This window comes from Cydia strobilella, chromosome 15 (genome assembly GCF_947568885.1).
Source record: "Cydia strobilella chromosome 15, ilCydStro3.1, whole genome shotgun sequence".
In the NCBI taxonomy this organism is placed as follows: Eukaryota; Metazoa; Arthropoda; class Insecta; order Lepidoptera; family Tortricidae; genus Cydia; species Cydia strobilella.
This window is the reverse complement of record NC_086055.1, coordinates 11,443,698-11,462,579: the sequence shown is the minus strand read 5'-3', so window position 1 is coordinate 11,462,579 and position 18,882 is coordinate 11,443,698. Positions and strand designations below refer to the sequence as shown.

The window sequence follows — 18,882 nt, the reverse complement described above, 5'->3', positions numbered from 1 at the left end:
GCAAGAATCGGCAGACTTTTTTGTACAGAAAATTACAGACAAGGCGTCGTTTACAGGTTACAGGCAAAGCTTGTTTATTATGTTTATTTGGGGTCGCCGTCATCGAAAACGATGAGGAGGACTATATACAGGCAAAGCGTTTGGTTATATCCTCTAAGAATAAGTTTAAGCAGGTACCTACATAGGTGCGCTCTAGTTCCTTCCACACCACGTGTCATGTCTTTTTCATAGCTAGTATTTTCATTGCTAGCTGCCGAGATAGCATCCAAACATATAGTTGAGCCATAGCTAAACTATGTTTGGATGACACATATATATATTACTCGTATAATTGTTAGTCTTTGGAAATGGCGCGTTTTTCTACCATAATTTATTTTGCTATATGCATATATATTTATTTCGATATATTATGCTTATTATTATACGGTATGTATATATATGTGTCTGTGCAACATTTTTAAAAGCGCGTTGATAAATTACAAATTCCTGGAAGAAGATTGATAGTTACTCGTAGTTCAATTGTTAAGCTATAATGTTTGCCCTAATGGCTAGGTACCTATAGGTTTTACAAAGTACTACCGTGACACACATAATATTAGTTATTATATTAATACTAAAATTAGTACAACATTACAGGTTTGCTTTTGAATCCTTCATTGTGTAAGTGCAGATTTCTATCACATTGATAACTGTAATAACTTCTCTTGCAACACGTGGAAATTTATAAAGGGTTTCGGACTTTTGCGCCATTTTCATGGTAAAAGGGACTCTAATGCATCAGCTGTTATGTAAACAACGGCAGTATTTGTATAGGAATACTGTCAAAAACGACGTTAACGCCAACTGTATGCTGCTGCCAAGTACCTAAAGTTTTCCATGAAAGTGACACAGTTCACAAATAGGGCTTAATAATAAACACATTTTGCAATAACTCCTCAATTATGTGAGGTGTAAATAGTCCTCTTTGTGTAGCGGCATGGTTATTATCATTAAAAGTATAAAATGGTTTATTTGGAATACTTTACACATTCGCAGGTTGGGTTTATAGAGTGACAGTTTGAATCGAGTGGTTGCGTCAGTGACGATGAGCTTCAGCAAGTTTGTTGTTTTTGTTACGATGTGCGTTAGTTATTCGATGGTATGTGACGTAATGACATTAGTCTTAAAATTTAGTCATTGATTAAATATAATATTTAGGCTGCCTAAGTAAATAATTAATTCCTTACTGCCTAATCTACCTTCTTCATTGATTTCTTTATATATATATGAACCGTGATAGCTTGACAGTTGAAATTTTTACAGATGATGATGTATTTCTGTTACCGCTATAAAAACAAATTCTAAAAAGTACGGAACCCTCGGTGGGCGAGTCCGACTCGCACTTGTCCGGTTTTTTTTTGTACAATGAAGTGTTTTACTACTATAAGATATCGTAGATGTCAGTACTTTGGTTTAATGAAGAAGAATATAATTTCTACGATTTTTTATTACTTTCTAGTTATTGAGTTATAGATGAGTTTATCAAAAAGTACCCAAAAACCTAGTGAATGAACAAAAAAACTAATGAATGAACACAGTAAAACCCAGTGAATGAACATTATTCAAATCTTTTAATCAGCATTGAAAAACACTTAACACAAAAACCATTTCTAGCTCTATTTTAGTATTAGGTATAGCGAAAGCGTTCATATTGTTTTATCCCCTCCATATTGATTTCAAATAGATTAGAATGTAATAAAATAACGGTTATTCGCCAATAACACAGAAACCTGTTACATATTAATAAGAAAAAGGGAATCAATCTTTAAAACAAGAAACAACGTGTATACTTTGATGAAAAAAGGTCAAGCTCAGCAAATAATGCTTAAAATAATAAACTTTTAATTGCATTGTTCGTGGATACAGTGTTATGAACACTCATACATAGAATTAATAAAAATCTAATAAATGAACAAGCCAAATTTTGTATTGTTCATACATAGGCATGAACAATCTAGTAGATGAACTATAGAAATTTGGTTTGTTCCAATACTGGCTGAATGAATCAGAATCGTTTTCTATGCAGAATCACAAAAAACAAGCTCAATTTTTAGGTAAACAATGCCTTTTATGCCAATATTGCCATTGCCCATCCGCATGTTACCTAATTATGTTTTTTGTAGAATAAAGGCTAATTAAATAAATCAATATTTTACAGGCATCAAACGTCACGGACATAAAGCTGAAGTACCTCCAGTATGTGTTGGAGTGTGCTACTGAGCACTCCGTGTCCAGGGACGACATAAGGGATTTGGCTATAAATAGGGTGGTGAAGGGCGACAACATCAAGTGTATGCTAGCTTGCGCTTATAAAAAGACCGGGATGGTAAGTTTTTACTGACACACTGATGTGCCGTCAGAAAGTTTCCAGAATTGCGAAATTGCCACATTGAAAAATTTCGGGAACTTAACCTATTTTTGTATGGAGATTTTTTTCTTAATTTCCTATTATTTTTTCCGATAATTGCGAGAACTTTTCCGACTTTTTTGAAACTCCGCAACTTGTACATCTGTATAGTACATTTACTGCTCGAAACGTCTAAGCGTTTCACTATGTAACACATTGGTGGCCGAAATTTTGGGGTTCAATATTTGCCTACTTGCCTTAAGCTTGTTACTTATTCTGTGGCCTAGGCATTATAAGTTGTGTTTCTTGCTCTGGTTGGGCATACATAACTTTAAAAAATCTGTTTTCCTGATGGTGTATATACATGCCTCGGCATGTTCAATTAAAACCTTCTAATACTACTACTTATCTTAAAATTTGTATCATTAAAATTTTAGAAAAATGTATCAAATCGTTAATTTTTGTAGTCCACAGAAAAAACGCCGGTTTTTCCGAAAGTTTCAGACCCAAAAGTTTTATCTTAGTACTGCGATAAAAAATCGCATTTTCACTCTTGTTTTTATCTCAACACAATACATAAAACCGGCAAGTTGTTGCAATTATAACATGTTTCAATATTATCTTATTCGCGCATCAGAAGCTAGAAAATCACTATAGGTATTACTTAGGAAGGTATACCAGGTCCACTAGGTAAAATAGTCCTTATTGTTTCATATCAGAGTCCAAAGTTCGAACTCATTATTTATTTACAAGGTCGCCGATGGCAAAGCAATTACACGGTGGTGAACACTAGACAATACAAACAGCCATGCATTATACCTCATTAGCTTAATTTTGCTAAAATATTATCCTATTGGATTCAAAATAATGGGTACATGAGTGTGTGTAAATAGTTGGTCGCCAAATAGATGGAACTGTCCCCAGTCAGTTGGGGATTGGGTTATTTTGCTTCGCTCTTGATTCAACAATCCTCTCTAGATGAAATATTGCATTTGGTTCCGTTGCAATACAATCTACTACTATTGCACACACGAGTATACAGTAATATACACTTTTACAGCTACATATACTTTTGATGAAAATAAAAACGGTTCAGAGTCAAATTATATTTGTGTTAGTATTCCTATTTTCTAATCCTATACATAATAGTTATTTGTTTTACAATGGGGCAAAGTTGTTGTTTAACCCCTCGTGCTAATATTGATACCCGAGCAAGCGAGTGGTTCTAAAATGAAATCTTGAGCGTTACGAGGGTTTCAAGGCACAAGGGTTAAACAAACTTTGCCACCGAGTGAAACACAAAATTTTCACCACACCAACGGAAGGAAACCGAATGAAAATACTAATTGTAAAATATTAAACAAAATCAAATCCAAATGAACGTTATTAGGTTATTACATAATGTAATTCCAAATAATTATTTAAAAGTCAATTAATTCCACCAACCAAGAAAAGAAAACAATTCAAAATTTGAATCAGATTACTTTGCCACACATGTGGATAAAATGCAAATTTCTCATCAGTTCTTGAACAATCAAGAGAGCCTTTACCAGCTGGTGTGGTGAAAATATAATATCCCTATGTTTATCATAGCATACTATAGCATATTTTCTGCATATCGGTGAAACTACTAGGTATTCTAGTATGTAGATTTAATTTTTACTTCTCTATATAGCTTATTTACGTTCCTTTTAACAAGCTTTTGTTTGAGTTTCACCTGTCCCGTTGTGAGTATATGTAATCAAATCATGCAAGCTAAATTAGACCCATTTGCCATTTTTCTATTAAGCTAAAACTTCACATACTTATGGTACCATCGAGCTGATTTGATGATGGAGACAGGTGGTCATAGGAACGATAATGCAATATTATGGTACCATCGAGCTGATCTGATGATGGAGACCATTGCAGAGGTAGTCATATTAGGAACTCTGAAAAAACAACGCACCTCATTGTATCAGGGTTCATTGTATTAGGGTTCTGCTGTTGAAATTGCCTCGATGAGTATGAGTATATTACTCGACTGTTGAAAGAAAAGTACAGCCAGCAATAAAAGCTTGCATCAAGTGAAATTTTTGACAAAAAAATTGTTAGGTAGGTACTTTATATTTATTCGTTTTTTCTACATGCAACAGTATACCTTTAATTTTTTAAATTTACCTCAACAACTCTTAATTTGCAGACTGATGAAGCTGGAAAACTATCGGCTGAAGGAATGAAAGAGATTGCGGAGACAGCGTACTCTGACGATGAGGAAAAAAAGAAGAAGAGTGAGGACTTCACCAAAACTTGTTTACGTGGTAACCTTCGTTTATTCTTCGTAATTGGGTACTTTTCATGTATGGGCTCCCAACTCAACTATAATATTCATTTCGAAACGGTTTAGTCAACTATAATGAATTTGACCAATCACGTGGCGCCGCGGTTCAGTGGAAAAGACACCAACGTGCGACAATTTCATGAGTAATATATAATGCATGCGTTGATGTAATTTGTACTACTGAGATACCTAATTTTCTTTCATTATTTAGGTTTTATAGTAGAAAAAGTATTATTTTAGATGACTCGTAGAAAAAGTATTGTATACAATAGTGATATAGTCAAGCTTTTCAATCTCATACCTTCATTAGGCCACTCAGCAAGCTTCGTGGCCTAAACACGGTACTCGACTGAAAAGCTCTCTATTATATCACGATTGTACAAAATACTATTTTATTGCACAAGAAAAAAGGATTTCGAAATCCCTACAGTGTGGTAACAAGACCAAACCAAATAAAGGATTTCGAAATCCCTACAGTGTGTGTTATAGGCTACGTTTTCTATGGAAAGCATCATGTGATCACCGGGTCATCTGCCATAGAAAAGTAAGCGCCGGAAGCTCCGGCCCGGTATAACGTGAGTCATCCTTTGATTGACAGCATTTGAATAATAATAAAAAATATAACTTTAATTTATAAAATTCTAAGATTAAAACTATAGATACTGCAATACTTGACGTTAGTTTTTTCTCACTAGATACTATTGTAAATGTAAATCTATTTACTTTCTTTTATATACTAATATATTCTGTATAAACATACATCATTGCAGTAAACGAAGAAGAAATCAGTGGAGATAGGAGGGAATGTGAAAGAGCAGCAAAAATCTTCAAATGCGCTATCGACAATTTCGATTCGTAAGTCGAAATTTGTACTTTTGTAATTCATCGGCATAAACCTCGCCCATCAAGTCAGATTTAATGAGTTTTAGATACTTAAGAATAGCAAGGGAGTCCCTATATCTTTCTTCAGGACTCGAAACAATTTCCATTCAGGCAAATGGTTTCGGGTTTTGAGTAAGGTTTGCAATCCGAATATTCGAATATTCAAAATATTCGAATATCCGCCAATAATAAATATTGTGCCAGTTTCAACCAAAGGGGTACTTATTGTCGCTTGTCAGTAAGGCGCCATTTCCACATAGCTTCAATTAGAAATCAACCTTATCAACAAGCGACAATGTGGTACCTTTTGGTTGAAAACGTCACCATTATAATAATATAATAACTAGATTTTTTTTACATAATTTTATTTTAATTTTTCATGCGTGTGAAAACAGCTTTGGACTGTATTTGGAAGATTTTATTACCTAGTTACTGAATCAGGCACCTGAAAATCAAAAACGTAGACAGGTACAAAAATATATGCCTGATTTTTTCAAGTTGCTAGAATTTGTACAGTACCTGTGCCTATCACTATTAGTAGTAGCAGTAGTAAATCACTTTACTATTAAATTAAATATTGTCGTGTTCTCGTTTCAGCGCTGCTGTATGATTCGGCTGCGGCAAAAATACGAAAAAAAAGTTAATGAAATTACTTACCTAGTTAGAAAAATAAAACTGTAGATTTCGAGTACTCAGATTAGTTTTATTATTTTTTACGACAATAATCTCTTTGTTAAATTGTAAAACGGGACTTAATCGCGTATTTCCACATGGAATCCAATCATTAGTAAATGTATATAAGCGGAAACGAATATCGACAGTCGATAAATCGAATATCGTTAGTGTTGTGTCGACAGAGTAATATCCCTAGTGCGCAAAACGTTCCAGTGCGGGTAGTTCGAAAAATTTGCGCGACTAGAAGAAGTTGATGTCAACATTAGTCAGTCTTCTCCGAGACCACGGGGACAACGCCGTCCTCGAAACGTCGGAGGTAAATCTTCAAACTAAGTCCCGTTTTACAATTTAATTATGTTTAGAAATCGTGAAAGTTGAAATTACGTCCAGATTACCAACATCTACCTTCAAGGATAAATTGGGCACAGAGCCTCCTGCCAACCTCCACCATCAGCTCACAACTACTGAAGTCCCTTGACGCTGCCCGACAAAATAAGTGGAAGTCAACCGTCGAAGGTATGGATTTCAAGCACTGACTGATAGTCTGACAGGAAAACAACAACGGACGCAAGCGGGCAGCGTAAAACCGGATGCCATTGCCGACCGCATGGTGGAAGTGACTAGAGCTAAACGCGATAAAGTCTTCACCAAGAAAATTAAGAATGACCTCAAGGCACTTAAGCAAAGCTCGCCAAGGAATCAGCATTTATCCCTAACCCTAATAATAACCCTTCGAAATCACTGAGATAATGAAAGCCGCTAAACTCTAAAGAAAAGCAACTGGCCCTGATAATATATACAACGAATTTATCTTGCACATGGGTCCTGTTGCTATCAGCTAGATAACTGCTTTGGTCACGTATATACCTATATCCCGTCAGCACAATAGGCTTCAACCGGACAGCTAATACCGACCAATTGCCCTTCTCAGCTGCATATTTAAGCTCTTAGAACGAGTTCTAATGGCCAGAATTAACCCAACGTAGACGCCATCACCCCACAGGCTGCAGCGGTATCATGGTCGCATTTTTATCACCTGTCATGCCATGCGTCACTTTCGCACTTACATATTTGTTAGAACGTGACAGGTATCGTGACAAATGATAGACAGCCGTCCATCTTAGCCCCGCTGGTTTCCGAACTGGAAGAAGCTGTACTTACAGGTAGGTACTCATTTTCGGGTAATGTATGGTACCCAGTAAATGCATGAAATGAAAAAAGATGGATATCAGTATTTAAAATAATAGTTTAATCATTTCTCTTCCGATATTTAACAAAATTATTTTAGGTTTTTGGATATTTCAGTGACACCGGTGTCACCGGCAAGGTCAATACATTATGCAGATTGTTATCAAAATAAGCTGATTTTAAATAACATACCTCCCGAAATATTGTAATTATACTTTTTTTTATACTTTGAAATAGTGTTATTATAATTATGCCTATAATAATCGCGATAACATCTATTTTTGAGGTATTATAAACTGCATGAGCGCTGATGTTTTTATATCATTACGGGCTTGTTTTGTGTGTCTGCAGTAATCTAAAAGAATAAAATAAAATAAAAATGTTCTTCAACATGCTGCTTGCGCTGGCACTTTGGAGCAGTCATGCTTACGTAAGTTTTTTTGTCTTTTATTGATTTATGTATATATATCTTTCAGCAGTGGAGACCTGTATACTGTATATCTGCAGTATAGAGCCTTTTTCTGACAAATATGTTGTGTATTCACTTATTTTACATGTTCCTACAGTCAGCATCAAAAGGATATTGACTGCCAAAGTGGCCAAATATATCTTATTATTATTATTTCTATGTCTTTTCCATATCTCGGGACCATAGGCTCCCGGACCTTTGGGAGGCGTGCGTGGGGCCGAAGCCAACAGCGCAGAGACCCTTTAAGACAATCTAATCTAAAAGCAAGGGATACGTGGTGTACGTGGCGGATACCATCCCCGAGCGCACAATATGATATTGTGCGCTCGATGACATCCAGAAATGGTCCCCGCCACCGGGTGCAAAGACTATTGAAGTGAAGGACTTTTGTGCTGCGATGGGAACTTGATTGTCACGGCAGGTGCCCACTAGTCTCCTCTCATAGCCCATTATCTAGTCCAGTCGAGTTCGCAGCACCAGTTCGCAGGTGGTATGATGGCGGCCGTTGTAGGGCCCACTAAATGAGTTGGCGAGCCACCACCTGTCTTTCACAATTTTGAGACTGATCGTCACGGCAGGTGTCCGCTAGTCTCCTCCCATAGCCCCCATTATCTAGTCCATCCAACTTGCATATCAATAGCCTATGTATGACGACCTTGTCTCAAAATTGTGAAAGACAGGTGATGGCTCGCCAACTCATTTAGTGGTCCCTACAACAGCCGCACGCACAGTGCGCCAATAGAGCAACACTTCAGAGCGGCTGTGAGGTTGTCGAGAGGTGAGTCTGCGGTAGCCAGTTCCCGGTAATCCGTTGAGCAGGCCGCCGGCGTTGAGACATTTTACACTTCCAACCTGGAGCATATGTCCCGCTCTTGGGACTCCACTCTGGCCAGCCAGTCAAGGCAAGCACAGAGGCGAGAGCCAGATGAAAGAGCCCTCTGGAATAGGGGTCCGCGGTGTCGCCACTCACCGTCAGCTGCCCCCGCGGGGTTATTATTATTATTTGTATCTCCGTGTAAACTCTCGAGTCTTTCGAGCCCTGTCATTTAAAAGGCGTGCGTGGGGATATAGATCCAATACGTAGAGGCCGTTTCGAGAAATTTGATGTCATGTAGAACGCCTGCTCTGCTGGAACCCATTCACAGGTACATCAATAGATACCCCGTGAACCGATTTCAGCAGGCATTAGAAGCTATTGTAGAGAATATGGACAGAGTACTGGTCTATGGTTTAAGTTTGGATGGAAAATAAGACTGGGCTACTTATTGCAAAGAAGTCCGGGCACCTGCCATAACATTGCTTGCACAAGTTATCGAGGCAGGTGGTGACTCGCCACACGTTAGATGGGCACCTGATGTGCCGTCGTAGAGACAGCCAGGCGCAACACCGGAGTGAGCGACTCAGGGGTGTCGAGAGGTGTGCTGCGCTTTCTCCGTAGTTACTAGCGGCGTTATGCCCTTCAACAATTCCACTCCTGGACAATTACAATTACATTGTAAATATTTTTGATAAAAAGCATCGTTTAAAAACCAAGGTGTGTAATATATTTGCCCACTTCCGCCGTTACTGTCTATTTGGTGCTGACTGTAGAATTTGAAACAATTTTAATTCTGGGCGACATCGTACCTATCTAGACACAGTGGCATCTTAAATACTGTTAGGCACTGTCACTGTACTAAGCCTACAAATCAAACAAATTGGTTGACTGTAATGTACTTTTTTTAAAGTAGTTATTGACTGAGTGATTGGCTGTATTGAGATTGAAGATGGTGGGTCTATGCCCTGAGAACATCTCCATTTTATATTTTTAGGCCGCCGTGACAGACGAGGAGGTAAAAGTTAAATTCACGAAGTATATAATGAAGTGTCAGAAGGACCATCCAGTGGAGATGACCGAGTTGGTGGCTCTGCAGAGTATGAAAACTCCGACTAATAAGGAGACTAAGTGCCTTTTGGCATGCGCTTATAGAGCTGAGGGTTCCGTAAGTTGGGTTTTACAGTTTTTAATAACTAATAAGTCTAATGGCTCCTCTACACGATGACCCAGCGTAGGCCAATGTAATGCACCTTAAGACAGACATTCTGACCTTAAGAAGATCTATATTATGCCTTCACGTCATTTCTTTTCCAGATGACTGATAGAGGAATGTACGATTTGGAGCATGCCTACAAAGTTGCTGAGGAGACGCAGAAAGGCGATGACAAAAGAATTGCTAATGCGAAAAAATTGGCCGATACGTGTTCTAAGGGTAATTTGATTAAACAAATCCTGAGTTTTCAGGAACTAAGGTTGTAGTAACTGTATGAAAACCGCACTTAACTTTTGTGGAGCAACACTAGCTGTTGTGTAACGTTAAATAAGTTGGTAACTTATTACCTATAAGTAGTTACTTATTGTTGCACAATGTTGTTCTATGTAAGTTGCTCCAAAAAAGTTAGCTGCAGTGTGGACGCACCTTTAACGGGCAACGGGTGTGTTTAATTAACTACAAAAATTGCTAACAGCCACATTGGTATGTTAGGTATAGGTATTATGAAGATTTTACTGCTGAATAAAGGATTTCCACAACAAATAACCAAATAATTCATAACCAGTAACTCCTCATTGCCAATTAATCGGCTCCAAGCCGGTATACTATAGGTGTATACCTAAATACTGATTATTTTTATTTTAACTACTTAATGGGTAAATATGCAGGTCATAAAATCTGTTTCATACGTTTCGGTGAATCATATTGTGTACATGTATTTTTTTGTGATTTTGTGACCATTGCTCGATAGTATAAATAAATCATGTTGTGTATGTTATATCGTTCACCCCTCAGAGTGGTCACACATATATAATCATCATATCCGGTATGTTGCTGGTATAGTAAAAAAACCGTAACCCTGTAACGTAAAACCAATATATACAGTGTGTAAATCAGTGGAGAGTCAGATGCAAAGTGAATTTGATACCTTATGTAAATGGGCACATGATGCAGGATTATCCTTAAACTATAACAAAACCAAGATAATGTATATTCACTCACCCTATATTAGAACAACATATGCCCCTAGAATTGTAGCCCATGAACATGTATGCATGCACACTGGGCCAACATGCTGTAACTGTGAACATCTAGAAGTAGTTGATAAACATACCTACCTAGGATTAAAAATAGACACCAAATTTAACTGGGGTCCACATGTCGACCATGTGTGCAACAAACTTAGGGCAATATTAAGCAACCTTAGTATACTAAAACATAAAATGCCATACTCCATACTACGCTTATTATTATACATGGCACTTACAGACTGTAATTACCTATGGTATCTCTAGTTACGGGAGAACATATAATACATACTTACAAAAAATATACTATATTCAAATAAGATTACTAAAAACCATTGTTCCTTTAAAAATAAAACTTCAATATAAAAATAATTATCATAAATTGTTTAAATACTGTAGAATATTTAGTGTATATGATAAAGCAAAACTTGCTGTGATATTAGAATATAAACACTTGTTGGGGCACCTGGACAGGTATAAGAGACCATCCCACCTCCGGACCTTAACCAATGAACCATACTTTAAAATACCTAAAAAAATACCAATGAATATGGGAATAGGCTCTGGCCAATATACCTACTTAGAATCCTGAACAGCTTACCCAAACAAGTAGTAGAAATGTTAGAAAAATATCCTGATAAAGCAAAGAATACACTTAAGAAAGCACTGATTAACACTAACTAATGTAAGTTAAAACTAATATAAAATAACATGTAAGCACTAACTAACTAAAACAAATAACACATATAATTAAGGCTAAGCTTAGGTAGTTAAAATAATCTCAAAATATAGAGATTGTAACTTAGTTAAGACGAATGTTTGTACCTAACCTCTTATGTAATAAACAGTTTAATTTTTTTTAAAATCTAATACGGACAATAAATTAAACCAGATATAGAATTTATTCGCCTAATCATTTATTAAAAAGTGTTTTTTAATTTACCCTTAATTATGACGCCGTAATTATTATTATTTTAATTTACCGAGCAGCAATGTACTGCACACATTATGAAACATAGGTAAGATGACATGACATTACGAGATACGAGCTTTTTTATAGTAATTGCCAACAAGCGTTGACAGTTACTTTAAAACGCTCGTATCTCGAAACTTGTGTGGTGTAGCATTGCGAGCTGAATTATTTTGTATGGTTAAAATTTTAATTATAATTATAAGTAAAAGTTATCTAATTACATTTCTTATGTCCTATACTAACCACCGAAGAGATTCGGCCGTATTAGATTTACACACTGTATATATAGGTCTATGTATGAAATAAAACTGATGAAATATTTTGTTTGTAGTTAACGACGAGTCAGTGAGCGACGGTGAAAAGGGATGTGAAAGGGCTGCTTTGCTGTTCAAATGTGTCGCTGAAAATGGCCCAAAGGTATTACGCAAACAAAAATATTTCAAAATTAAACTATATTTAATAAGTACATTACATATGGTAGATAGGTAATAGATAGGATTAGGGTTATGTCAATAATCCCCAATCAGTCCAATCCCTCCCTCACTAAGGGGCACAATATCATTAAAAAAAAGTTATGACGATCCTTTAGGACGTAGGCTTTTTAATGCCAAATTTTATTAAAATCGATGTAGTTCATCAAAAGAACACAAAAATACTGACTTAAAGAAAAAACATTTTTTTAAATTGATTTACTGTGGTGTTATTATTATAATATAATCAAACGTTATGGTATTAGTCATACTTGTTATGGCCATTTTTTGCCCGGATGCTGCACTTCATGATAAAAGCAAGCCGCTTTGCACAGTGATAGAAGGGACCAAACTGAGTGATTTGACCCGCAGCAGCGCAAGTTTCACCCCTTAGGAACAGAGATGGCGCCACTTATTTAAAAAATATTTCAAAAAATTCTATAAGCTAAATCAATGAACCGATTTAAATGTTTATTATCTCAAATGAAAGCTTATTATATACGTTACTTTTAAAAAAATACTCAAAAAATATATACTGAATACTTTTGACAAAAAACGGCATCTTAATTTTTTTTTCTACTCGATTAATAGTTTTTACTTGATTTCTTTAAAAAAATGTATGGAACATGAATAGTTTAATACATGTGCATATTACTGAATAAACAACAAGTATTATACAAAAAACTCGACACCGATACCTCTCATACTTCACGAAATATGAAGGTTTGAATGTGAGTGTAAATTTCTTTAAAATATATTTCAAAAAATTTCACAAGTTAAACTATTTGACCGATTTCAATGTTTAATATCTAAAATAAAAGCTCATTATATACATTATTTATAAAAAAATACTCAAAAAACATATACTGAATACTTTTGGCAAAAAACGGCATCTTAAGTTTTTTTTCTTACTCAATTGATAGTTTTTACTTGATTTCTTAAAAAAAAATTATGGAACATGAATAGTTTAATACATGTATATATTACTGAATAAATAACAAGTATTATAAAAAAACCCGACACCGATACCTTTTATTCTTCACGAAATATTTAAGTTCAATTATGCACGCTCTTACAAATAAATTTATTTAAAAGAAATCTTCAACTGCAGTAAGTGCACTGATTTTAATATGAAATGTGTCATATGAAAAGAAATCACCCAATTTATTTTAATAAATAAAAAATAAATAAATTAAAACTGAATTAAGTTTTTTCCTGGTGCTGAATTACAAAAAAAATAACAAAATAGAGATTATTTTTATTTAAAGTGACTACATTTGTAAACAAAAAACTTAAATGTCCTCTTCGGTAGATGTAGAACTGAAAAAGAAAAGTCGTTTTGAAGCACTCGTACCATTTCAATACTACAAAATCACCGATCATACATGAACTGGTTGCTGTAGATTACTGTTGAATTATATTTGTGCCTAGCTGATTACCATTAAACCTATAATTTTGTGCCTGACCTATAATCAGTGGTCAGCATGCAAAATAACCCTGGATTGAGAACTACATTAACTTACTTTTGATTTGTACAGCCACCTTTGCATAATTTACACTGGGCTGTACATGGTAAGCTGACGCGATGACACCCATAACGCATAGTTTCGCAGCCAGATTTACAGCCACAATGGTCCAAGAGGCTTAATTGCGACCAAATTGCTGTAACTACCGCGATTCTGGAGTCCAACTCTCTTTTTCCTTAGTCCATCCCCTAGAAGATGGACATGGTATGGAAACTTCTGGTTTCAGAGCGTTTCCCCATATATGGCCCGCTTGGTAAGCTGCTCGAAGTGCATGATGTAGGTGGCAGGGTAGGCAGGTTCCAATTTCTCGGCCAAATCATCTGCTTTGAAATTGGCCGAGAGATTTGTTCCCTGAACGAAGCCCTCCATTGACTGACAACGAACGTGGACAAATTTGGTTTTCGTACTGGAAGAATTCGTTCAGATCAAGCTGCCTTTCTCTGGCCACTATAAAAAGACGGGAAATTAGGAGTACGTCAACTTGTAAGTTTTTGATTTTGTCAGTTGTTAGGTGTGTACCTACATATTTTAGTTTTAGTATAAAGTAACCCTAGATTTGTGTTATTGTTTTGCTATAGTTACAATTTCCAAAAACAAGCTTGTTACAAGCCTGCCACCTACATCAGCTGCTCCTATAAACATGCACTTCGAGCAGCTTACCAAGCGGGCCATATATGGGGAAACGCTCCTCTGGGACCAGAAGTTTCCATACCATGTAAATCTTCTTAGGGATGGACTAAGGAAAAAGAGAGTTGCACTGCAGAATTGTCTGCAGTTACAGCGATTTGGTCGCAATTAAGCCTCTTGGACCATTGTGGCTCCCAATCTGGCTGCGAAACTATGCGTTGTGGGTGTCGACTGTCGTCGCGTCAGCTTACCATGCACAGCCCAGTGTAAATCATGCAAAGGTGGCTGTACAAATTAAAATTAAGTTAATGTAATTTTCAATCCAGGGTTATATTTTGCATGCTGAGTTACTGACCACTGATTATAGGTTTGGCACAAAATTATAGGTTTAATGGTAATCAGCTAGGCACAAAAATAATTCAACAGTAATCTACAGCAACCAGTTCATGTATGATCGGTGATTTTGTAGTATTGGAATGGTACGAGTCCTTCAAAACGACTTTTCTTTTTCAGTTCTACATCTACCGGTGAACCCGAAGAGGACATTTAAGTTTTTTGTTTACGAATGTAGTCACTTTAAATAAAAATAATTTCTATTTTGTTATATTTTTTTTTGTAATTCAGCACCAGGAAAAAACTTTATTCAGGTTTTATTTATTTATTTTTTATTTATTAAACTAAATTGAGTGATTTCTTTTCATATGACACATTTCATATTAAAATCAGTGCGCTTACTGCGGTTGAAGATTTCTTTTAAATAAATTTATTTGTAAGAGCGTGCATAATTGAACTTAAATTACTTAAATATTTCTTGAAGAATAAAAGGTATCGGTGTCGGGTTTTTTTATAATACTTGTTATTTATTCAGTAATATATACATGTATTAAACTATTCATGTTCCATAATTTTTTTTTTTAAGAAATCAAGTAAGAACTATCAATCGAGTAAGAAAAAAAACTTAAGATGCCGTTTTTTGCCAAAAGTATTCAGTATATGTTTTTTGAGTATGTTTTTATAAGTAATGTATATAATGAGCTTTTATTTTAGATATTAAACATTGAAATCGGTCAAGTAGTTTAGCTTGTAGAATTTTTTGAAATATATTTTAAAGAAATTTATACTCACAGTCAAACATTCATATTTCGTGAAGTATGAGAGGTATCGGTGTCGGGTTTTTTTTATAATACTTCTTATTTTATTTAGTAATATATACATGCATTAAACTATTCATGTTCCGTACATTTTTTTGAGAAATCAAGTAAAAACTATCAATCGAGAAAAAAAAAACTTAAGATGCCGTTTTTTGTCAAAAGTATTCAGTATATATTTTTTATATATTTTTTTAAATGTAATGTATATAATGAGCTTTCATTTGAGATATTAAATATTTAAATCGGTTCATTGGTTTAGTTTGTAGAATTCTTTGAAATATTTTTTAAATAAGTGGCGCCATCTCTGTTCCTAAGGGGTGAAACTGCCGCTGCTGCGGGTCAAATTGCTTAGTTTGGTCCCTACTATCACTGTACAAAGCGGCTTGCTTTTATCATGAAGTGCAGCATTTTGTTCATAACAAGTATGACTATATAAAAAAAAAACAATTTCTGACCATGGTCAGCGATCATTGATATAATTACACTAAGATTACACCTATACCTACAAACACTGGTAGTAGTTACATTATCTATGATCTACAATGTAGGTAATTATTGTAGTTATACATATAAGCAAGTTATAAATATAGTAAAATAATTATTTTCGACTGAAATTCCGGGCTTACCTGCCCAATTATAAATAAATCAATTTATACTGGACAATACTACATAAATCGACGTAGTCCCACTGGTAAGGTTAATGATTAAAATAATTCATGTTTATTGAGTACTTTTTACAGGACAGCTATTCCCTAATGTATATATTTGAAGCCGGCTACAAAAACTTAGGTATAGATTTTTTTATTTTATTGGGAAACAAACCGCTTACTATAATACAGGATGTAGATATTATATGACATATTTTACTATATAATACTCGTCTGTTAAAGACAATAAACATTTTTGTTTTTTTTTTTGACTCGTACATGAGACAAAACAATTTCCACTAAACCATAGAGTAACTTATACTAGAGCGGTACTGTCATAGCAAAGATAGATATAACTCCGTTATAGATGGATACAGTCTAAGGAAAAAACGTGCCTCGAAAATCACGAAAATTTGATTCTCGTTCAGAGGGCGCTACTAGTTTTGGCCAACTGTCGTATAGATGGCGTTGACGGTTTCGTTTGTTATTTAACAATTTAACGCATATCAGTGACAGAACATGGGTCAAAATCATAAAAATAATTAATGCAAATAAAAAAATCATTTATCTATATTTAAATACATTTTATCGTATTTTTATAAATCTTGATTTTTAGTTTTAAAGTGTGTCGACAGATGGCAGTGAATTTACTGGGGTTACAAAATTTACTATGACCATAGAGTAACTTATACTAGAGCGGTACTGTCGACAGATGGCAGTGAATTTACTGGGGTTACAAAATTTACTATGACCATAGAGTAACTTATACTAGAGCGGTACTGTATCTTTGACTAAACGAATGGAATAAAACAGAAACGCTTAAAGGGAACTTTGAACAGTGATAATTGTACATTATTATTAATATCCCAGTGTGGGGCGGAACCTATAAAACCACACTGCTCAGGGTAGAGAGAGCGCAAAGGGCAATCCTCAAAGTGATGCACTTTAAAAAACGCGACTACCCTACAACTCAACTCTACTTAGAGTCCAAAGTGCTCTCTGTAAGGCAGATATACTTACTGCGTACAATTTTGAGACAGCATTCATTAGTGCTATTTAATAATATTAACGCCCAAAAACGACAGGGACACGCTGTCTGTAAAACGGTGTCTTGCCGCACAGCGTTTGGCCGTCGACAGATCGAAGCGCAGGGCGCACGTCTATATAACAAAATTAATAATTTAATCGCAATTTATAGCTTGACAAGGCGGGAAGTCAAAATTAAAGTACAAGACTGGCTGCTAAATCTAACTTACAATGAGACTGAAAATCTCCTCGTTATAATAACATAGGCAGAGGCAACTAGCTAATGTATAATTAAAGTGTAGATAAATTTAAATAACTTAAGCAACTATTTATTTATAGCAATTAGTTTAATGTTTTACTATCTTACTGCTGTACACGACCTTCATTTTTGTTTCGACATCGAATTTAGACGAACTTTAGCCCCTAAGGCACAGGTGCTTACCTAGTTTAGGGGTCGAAAGTCTGACCTCTCCATACTGTCATGTTTGTACAAACCCTTGTGTAATTGTTTATTATGTAACGTGCTCCTTATGTACAATAAAATATTTTATTATTATTTATTATTATTATTAATTTAAATCAGTCTAGGAAACAAGAGAAAATAAAAAAAATAAAGATAAGAGTAGCATACATAGTACCTACATCAAAGCAACATCATGCGTTTGCAACACAATTAGAAAAAATAATAAATTAATGCCGACATTCCATAATATCGATATTGTGTTTCTTTTTCAGTTTGGCTATAATATTGATTATAAGAAGCGATTATATATTTTAAGGAGTCTCTTAAAAGTTTACATAATGGCCATGTCCAGCGAAGAAGAAGAGATAATACTGATATTTTATTTTGTTTCTTTTTCAGTTGGGCTTCAAACTTTAAATACCTAGATGCGAGAGGAACCGAATGCAACTTTTGAACTCTTAGGTTTTGAACTCTCCAGGAGATTTAATAAAGTGTAATAAAAACGAAAAACTACAAGACTGTGTATTCATTGAATTTAATTTTGACACCTTACATCCTCATCCTACAAATTGTAATTCAACCGTGAAAACTATACTACGACGTCTACGACTTGTGCTACGACCCAAATGAAAAACAAAATGTAGGAATATTTATTGTTTAAAGCGCCATCTAGACTGGCATTATGACATTAGGTTGTGGTTGAGAACGTAGGAAGTGAGCGCAGTAATAATAGTACCGGTTGTTGAGCTTGTTATTGTTACGCGTTAGTTACGCAGCGTTTGATTTATATTTATACCTATAGATGGCGCCATGGTGTTTTGTATACTGTCGCATTAAAATGGTACAATCAGCTGCACAATAGTATTGCTGACTGTACATATGCAATTATAAATTCCTATAAATGAACAATTAACCTTTTATTCAGGGGGCATCAGCTTAAGTAAATTGAGTTGTACTGTTTGATTTGAATATTAATAAATTCACACCAATTTTCTTGCGCCGGTGTTATATGTATAATCAC

At 35.1% G+C, this 18,882-nt stretch overlaps 1 pseudogene; it reads left to right on the top strand.

Moving 5' to 3' along the window:
• The first annotated feature begins 945 nt into the window (after window positions 1–945).
• On the top strand, window positions 946–18,801 carry LOC134747943 (uncharacterized; annotated as a pseudogene).
• Window positions 18,802–18,882: the final 81 nt, after the last annotated feature.